This window comes from Heterodontus francisci, chromosome 39 (genome assembly GCF_036365525.1).
Source record: "Heterodontus francisci isolate sHetFra1 chromosome 39, sHetFra1.hap1, whole genome shotgun sequence".
NCBI classification, from domain to species: Eukaryota; Metazoa; Chordata; class Chondrichthyes; order Heterodontiformes; family Heterodontidae; genus Heterodontus; species Heterodontus francisci.
Genome location: NC_090409.1, coordinates 1,138,120 through 1,147,142, shown reverse-complemented (window position 1 = coordinate 1,147,142; position 9,023 = coordinate 1,138,120).

Below are 9,023 nucleotides of genomic sequence, written 5' to 3'. Positions count from 1 at the left end.
CCAGATCTCTATTAATACCAGCTGGAGTGGTACTGAGTCCCACTCACACACCAGCTAAGAGGCAATTCAATCCAAGTCTCTATTAATAAAAGCCGGAGTGATACTGAGTCCCACTCACACACCAGGAAAGTGCCAATACAATCCAGGAATCTATTAATATCAGCAGGAGTGGTACTGAGTCCCATACACACTCCAGCAAAATGCCAATTCAATCCAGGCCTCTATTATTACCAGCTGGAGTAGAGCTGAGTCTCACTCACACACCAGATGTGCCAAGTCATTCCAGGGCTCTATTAATAGCATCTGGAGTGAAACTGAGTCCCACTCATACACCAGGAAAGTGCCAAATCAGTCCAGGCCTCTATTAATACCAGCTGGAGTGGTACTGAGCCCCACTCACACACCAAGAAAGAGCCAATTCAATCCAGACATCTTAATACCAGCTGGAGTGGGACTGAGTCCCACTCACACACCAAGAAGGAGTCAATTCAATCCAGGCCTCTATTATTACCAGCTGGAGTGGAACTGAGTCCCACTCACACACCAGGAATGTGCCAACTCAATCCAGGCCTCTTTTCATACCATCTGGAGTGGAACTGAGTCCCACTCAGACACCAGGAAAGTACCAATTCAATCAAGGCCTCTATTAATACCAGCTGGAGTTGTACTGAGTCCCACTCACAAAACAGGAAAGTGCCACTTCAATCCAGGCCTCTATTAATACCAGCTGGATTGGTACTGAGCCCCACTCACATCACCAGGAAAGAGCCAATTCAATCCAGAACTCTGAATACCATCTCGAATGGGAGTGAGTCCCACGCAAACAGCAGGAAAGAGCCAATTCAATCCAGAACTCTTTTAATACCTGCTGGAGTGGGACTGAGCAACACTCACACACCAGGAAAGAGCCAATTCAGTCCAGAACTCTTTTAATACCAGCTGGAGTGGTACTGAGCCCCACTCACACATCAGGAAAGAGCCAAATCAATCCAGATCTCCATAAATACCAGCTATAGTGGTACTGAGCCCCACTCACACACAGGACAGTGCCAATTCAAACCAGGTTACTATTAATATCAGCTGGAGTGGTACTGAGTCCCACTGACACACATGGAAAGAGGCAATTCTATCCAATCCTCTTTTAATACCAGCTGGACTGGCACTGATCCCCACTCACCCACCAGGAAAGAGCCAATTCAATCCAGGCCTGTATTGATACCATCTGGAGTGGTACTGAGTCCCACTCACACACCAGGAAAGAGGCAATTCAATCCAATCCTCTTTTAGTACCAGCTGGAGTGGTACTGATCCCCACTCAACCACAAGGAAAGAGCCAATTCAATCCTGTCCTGTATTAATACCAGCTGGAGTGGTACTGAACCCCACTGACTCACCAGGAAGAAGCCAATTCAATCCAGACCTGTATTAATACCAGCTGGAGTTGTACTGAGACCCACTCACACACCAGGAAAGAGTCAATTTAAACCAGGCCTCTATTTATACCAGCTGGAGTGGAACTGAGTCCCACTCACACGCCAGGAAAGAGTCAATTCAAACCAGGCCTCTTTTAATACAAGCTGGAGTGGAACTGAGCCCCACTCACACACCAGGAAAGTGCCAATTCAATCCAGGCCTCTATTAATACCAGCAGGAGTGGAACTGAGTCCCACTCACACACCAGGAATGTGCCAACTCGGTCCAGGCCTCTTTTCATACCATCTGGAGTGGAACTGAGTCCCACTCGGACACCAGGAAAGTACCAATTCAATCAAGGCCTCTATTAATACCAGCTGGAGTGGTACTGAGTCCCACTCACAGACCAGGAAAGTGCCAATTCAATCCAGGCCTCTATTAATACCAGCTGGAGTGGTACTGAGCCCCACTCACATCACCAGGAAAGAGCCAATTCAATCCAGAATTCTGAACACCATCTGGAATGGGAGTGAGTCCCACTCACAAACAAAGAAAGAGCCAATTCAATCCAGACCTCTTAATACCAGCTGGAGTGGGACTGAGTCCCACTCACACTCCAAGAAAGAGTCAATTCAAACCAGGCCTCTATTAATACAAGCTGGAGTGGAACTGAGCCCCACTCACACACCAGGAAAGGGCCAGTTCAATCCAGGCCTCTATTAATACCAGCTGGAGTGGTACTGAGTCCCACACACACACCAGGAAAGTGCCAATTCAATCCAGGCCTCTATTGTTACCAGCTGGAGTGGTACTGAGTCCCACTCACACACCAGTAAAGTGCCAATTGAAAGCAAATTTCTATTATTACCAGCTGGAGTGGTACTGAGTCCCACTCACACAACAGGAAAGTGCCAATTCAATCCAGGCCTCTATTATTACCAGCTGGAGTGGTACTGAGTCCCACTCACACACCAGTATAGTGCCAATTGAAAGCAAATTTCTATTAATACCAGCTGGAGTGGAACTGAGTCCCACTCACACACCAGGAAAGTGCCAATTCAATTCAGGCCTCTTTTAATACCAGCTGGAGTGGGACTGAACCCCACTCAAACACCAGGAAAGAGCCAATTCAATCCAGATCTCTTTTAATACCAGCAGGAGAGGGAGTGAGTACCACTCACACACCAGGAAAGAGCCATTTCAATCCAGAACTCTTTTAATACCAGCTGGAGTGGGACTGAGCCCCACTCACACACCAGGAAAGAGCCAATTCAATCCAGATCTCTTTTAATACCAGATGGAGTGAGACTGAGCCCCACGCACACACCAGGAAAGTGCCAATTCAATCCAGGCCTCTATTAATACCAGCAGGAGTGGAACTGAGTCCCACTCACACACCAGGAATGTGCCAACTCAGTCCACGCCTCTTTTCATACCATCTGGAGTGGAACTGAGTCCCACTCGGACACCAGGAAAGTACCAATTCAATCAAGGCCTCTATTAACACCAGCTGGAGTGGTACTGAGTCCCACTCACATACCAGGAAAGTGCCAATTCAATCCAGGCCTCTATTAATACCAGCTGGAGTGGTACTGAGCCCCTCTCACATCACCAGGAAAGAGACAATTCAGTCCAGAACTCTTTTAATACCAGCTGGAGTGGTACTGAGCCACACTCAAACGCCAGGAAAGAGCCAAATCAATCCAGATCTCTATAAATACCAGCTGTAGTGGTACTGAGTCCCACTCCCACACAGGACAGAGCCAATTCAAACCAGGTTACAATTAATACCAGCTGGAGTGGTACTGAGTCCCACTCACACACCAGGAAAACAGGCAATTCTATCCAATCCTCTTTTAATGCCAGCTGGAGTGGTACCTATCCCCACTCACCCACCACGAAAGAGCCAAACCAATCCAGGCCTGTATTAATACCAGCTGGAGTGGTACTGAGTACCACTCACACACCAGGAAAGAGGCAATTCAATCCAATCCTCTTTTAATACCAGCTGGAGTGGTACAGATCCCCACTCAGCCACCAGGAAAGAGCCAATTCAATCCAATCCTGTATTAATACCAGCTGGAGTGGTAATGAGCCCCACTGACTCACCTGGAAGAAGCCAATTCAATCCAGACATCTTTTAATACCAGCTGGAGTGGTACTGATCCCCAATCAACCACCTGGAAAGAGCCAATTCAATCCAATCCTGTATTAATACCAGCTGGAGTGGTACTGAGCCCCACTGACTCACCAGGAAGAAGCCAATTCAATCCAGACCTCTATTAATACCAGCTGGAGTGGTATTGAGCCGCATTCACACACCAGGAAAGAGCCAATTCAAACCAGGCTTCTATTAATACCAGCTGGAGTGGTACTGAGTCCTACTCACACACCAGATTAGAGGCAATTCAATCCAAGTCTCTATTGATAAAAGCAGGAGTGGTACTGAGTCCCACTCACACACCAGGAAAGTGCCAATACAATCCAGGAATCTATTAATACCAGCAGGAGTGGTACTGAGTCCCATACACACACCTGGAAAGTGCCAATACAATCCAGGAATCTATTAATACCAGCAGGAGTGGTACTGAGTCCCACACACACACCAGGAAAGTGCCAATTCAGTCCAGGCCTCTATTAATACCAGCTGGAGTGGAACTGAGTCCCACGCATGCACCAGGAAAGTGCCAAATCAATCCAGGCCTCTATTAATACCAGCTGGAGTGGTACCGAGTCCCACTCATAGACCAGGAAAGTGCCAATTCAATCCTGCCCTCTATTAATACCAGCTGGAGTGGTACTGAGCCCCACCCAAAACACCAAGAAAGAGCCAATTCAATCCAGACATCTTAATACCAGCTGGAGTGGGACTGAGTCCCACTCACACACCATGAAAGAGTCAATTCAATCCAGACCTATATTAATACCAGCTGAAGTGTGACTGAGCCCCACTCACACACCAAGAAAGAGCCAATTCAATCCAGACATCTTAATACCAGCTGGAGTGGTACTGAGTACCACTCACAGACCAGGAAAGAGCCAATACAATCCAGACATCTTAATACCAGCTGGAGTGGTACTGAGTCCCACTCACACACCAGGTAAGAGCCAATTCAATCCAGAACTCTTTCAATACCAGCTGAAGTGGGACTGAGCCCCACTCACACACCAAGAAAGAGCCAATTCAATCCAGACCTCTATTAATACCAGCTTGAGTGGTACTGAGCCGCATTCACACACCAGGAAAGAGCCAATTCATTCCATACATCGATGAATACAAGCTGGAGAGGACTGAGCCTGACTAACACAACAGGAAAGAGCCAATTCAAACCAGGCTTCTATTAATACCAGCTGGAGTGGTACTGAGACCCACTCGCACACCAGCAAAGTGCCAATACAATCCAGGCCTCTATTAACACCAGCAGGAGTGGTACTGAGTCCCATACACACACCAGGAAAGTGCCAATTCAATCCAGGCCTCTATTATTACCAGCTGGAGTAGAACTGAGTCTCTCTCACACACCAGCAATGTGCCAAGTCATTCCAGGGCTCTATTAATACCATCTGGAGTGGAACTGGGTCCCACTCATACACCAGGAAAGTGACAAATCAATCCAGGCCTCTATTAATACCAGCTGGAGTGGTACCGAGTCCCGCTCACAAACCAAGAAAGAGTCAATTCAATCCAGACCTATATTAATACCAGCTGGAGTGGTAATGAGTCCCACTCACACACCAAGAAAGAGTCAATTCAATCCAGACCTATATTAATGCCAGCTGGAGTGGTAATGAGTCCCACACACACACCATGAAAGTGCCAATTGAAAGCACATTTCTATTATTATCATCTGGAGTGTTACTGAGTCCCACTCACACACCATGAAAGAGTCAATTCAATCCAGACCTATATTAATACCAGCTGGAGTGGTACCGAGTCCCACTCACACACCAAGAAAGAGTCAATTCAATCCAGACCTATATTAATACCAGCTGGAGTGGTAATGAGTCCCACTCACACACCAGGACAGAGTCAATTCAATCCAGGGCTCTATTAATACCAGCTGGAGTGGTACTGAGTCCCACTCACACACCAAGAAAGAGCAAATTCAATCCAGACATCTTAATACCAGCTGGAGTGGGACTGAGTCCCGCTCACACATCAAGAAAGAGTCAATTCAATCCAGACCTATGTTAATACCAGCTGGAGAAGTACTGAGTCCCACACACACACCATGAAAGTGCCAATTGAAAGCACATTTCTATTATTATCATCTGGAGTGTTACTGAGTCCCACTCACACACCAGGAATGTGCCAACTCAGTCCAGGCCTCTTTTCATACCATCTGGAGTGGAACTGAGTCCCACTCGGACACCAGGAAAGTACCAATTCAATCAAGGACTCTATTAACACCAGCTGGAGTGGTACTGAGTCCCACTCACATACCAGGAAAGTGCCAATTCAATCCAGGCCTCTATTAATACCAGCTGGAGTGGTACTGAGCCCCTCTCACATCACCAGGAAAGAGACAATTCAATCCAGAACTCTGAATACCATCTGGAATGGGAGTGAGTCCCACTCACACACCAAGAAAGAGCCAATTCAATCCAGACCTCTTAATACCAGCTGGAGTGGGACTGAGTCCCACTCACACACCAAGAAAGAGTCTATTCAAACCAGGCCTCTATTAATACAAGCTGGAGTGGAACTGAGCCCCACTCACACACCAGGAAAGGGCCAATTCAATCCAGGCCTCTATTAATACCAGCAGGAGTGGTACTGAGTCCCACACACACACAGGAAAGTACCAATTCAATCCAGGCCTCTATCATTACCAGCTGGAGTGGTACTGAGTCCCACTCACACACCAGTAAAGTGCCAATTGAAAGCAAATTTCTATTATTACCAGCTGGAGTGGTACTGAGTCCCACTCACACAACAGGAAAGTGCCAATTCAATCCAGGCCTCTATTATTACCAGCTGGAGTGGTACTGAGTCCCACACACACACACCAGTAAACTGCCAATTGAAAGCAAATTTCTATTAATACCAGCTGGAGTAGAACTGAGTCCCACTCAAACACAGGAAAGTGCCAATTCAATCCAGGCCTCTTTTAATACCAGCTGGAGTGGGACTGAACCCCACTCACACACCAGGAAAGAGTCAATTCAATCCAGACCTATATTAATACCAGCTGGAGTGGTAATGAGCCCCACTCACACACCAGGAAAGAGCCAATTCAGTCCAGAACTCTGTTAATACCAGCTGGAGTGGTACTGAGCCACACTCAAACGCCAGGAAAGAGCCAAATCAATCCAGATCTCTATAAATACCAGCTATAGTGGTACTGAGTCCCACTCCCACACAGGACAGAGCCAATTCAAACCAGGTTACAATTAATACCAGCTGGAGTGGTACTGAGTCCCACTCACACACCAGGAAAACAGGCAATTCTATCCAATCCTCTTTTAATGCCAGCTGGAGTGGTACCTATCCCCACTCACCCACCACGAAAGAGCTAAACCATTCCAGGCCTGTATTAATACCAGCTGGAGTGGTACTGAGTACCACTCACACACCAGGAAAGAGGCAATTCAATCCAATCCTCTTTTAATACCAGCTGGAGTGGTACAGATCCCCACTCAACCACCAGGAAAGAGCCAATTCGATCCAATCCTGTATTAATACCAGCTGGAGTGGTACTGAGCCCCACTGACTCACCTGGAAGAAGCCAATTCAATCCAGACCTCTTTTATTACCAGCTGGAGTGGTACTGATCCCCAATCAACCACCAGGAAAGAGCCAATTCAATCCAATCCTGTATTAATACCAGCTGGAGTGGTACTGAGCCCCACTGACTGACCAGGAAGAAGCCAATTCAATCCAGACCTCTATTAATACCAGCTGGAGTGGTATTGAGCCGCATTCACACACCAGGAAAGAGCCAATTCAAACCAGGCTTCTATTAATACCAGCTGGAGCAGTACTGAGTCCTACTCACACACCAGATTAGAGGCAATTCAATCCAAGTCTCTATTGATAAAAGCAGGAGTGGTACTGAGTCCCACTCACACACCAGGAAAGTGCCAATACAATCCAGGAATCTATTAATACCAGCAGGAGTGGTACTGAGTCCCATACACACACAAGGAAAGTGCCAATTCAGTCCAGGCCTCTATTATTACCAGCTGGAGTAGAACTGAGTCTCACTCACACACCAAGAATGTGCCAAGTCATTCCAGGGCTCTATTAATACCAGCTGGAGTGGAACTGAGTCCAACGCATGCACCAGGAAAGTGCCAAATCAATCCAGGCCTCTATTAATACCAGCTGGAGTGGTACCGAGTCCCACTCATAGACCAGGAAAGTGCCAATTCAATCCTGCCCTCTATTAATACCAGCTGGAGTGGTACTGAGCCCCACCCAAAACACCAAGAAAGAGCCAATTCAATCCAGACATCTTAATACCAGCTGGAGTGGGACTGAGTCCCACTCACACACCATGAAAGAGTCAATTCAATCCAGACCTATATTAATACCAGCTGAAGTGTGACTGAGCCCCACTCACACACCAAGAAAGAGCCAATTCAATCCAGACATCTTAATACCAGCTGGAGTGGTACTGAGTACCACTCACAGACCAGGAAAGAGCTAATACAATCCAGACATCTTAATACCAGCTGGAGTGGTACTGAGTCCCACTCACACACCAGGTAAGAGCCAATTCAATCCAGATCTCTTTTAATACCAGCAGGAGACGGAGTGAGTCCCACTCACACCACCAGGAAAGAGCCAATTCAATCCAGAACTCTTTCAATACCAGCTGGAGTGGGACTGAGCCCCACTCACACACCAAGAAAGAGCCAATTCAATCCAGACCTCTATTAATACCAGCTTGAGTGGTACTGAGCCGCATTCACACACCAGGAAAGAGCCAATTCATTCCAGACATCGATGAATACAAGCTGGAGAGGACTGAGCCTGACTAACACAACAGGAAAGAGCCAATTCAAACCAGGCTTCTATTAACACCAGCTGGAGTGGTACTGAGACCCACTCGCACACCAGCAAAGTGCCAATACAATCCAGGCCTCTATTAATACCGGCAGGAGTGGTACTGAGTCCCATACACACAGCAGGAAAGTGCCAATTCAATCCAGGCCTCTATTATTACCAGCTGGAGTAGAACTGAGTCTCTCTCACACACCAGGAATGTGCCAAGTCATTCCAGGGCTCTATTAATACCATCTGGAGTGGAACTGTGTCCCACTCATACACCAGGAAAGAGTCAATTCAAACCAGGCCTCTATTAATACCATCTGGAGTGGAACTGAGTCCCACTCTCACACCAGCAAAGAGGCAATTCAATCCAGGTCTCTATTCATACCAGGTGGAGTGGTACTGAATCCCACTCAGACACCAGGAAAGAGCCAATTCAAACCAGGTTTCTATTAATACCAGCTGGAGTGGTACTCAGTCCAACTCACACACCAGGAAAGAGGCAATTCAATCCAGGTCTCTGTGAATATCAGCTGGAGTGGTATTGAGCCCCACTCACGCACCAGGAAAGAGTCAATTTAAACCAGGCCTCTATTAATACAAGCTGGAGTGG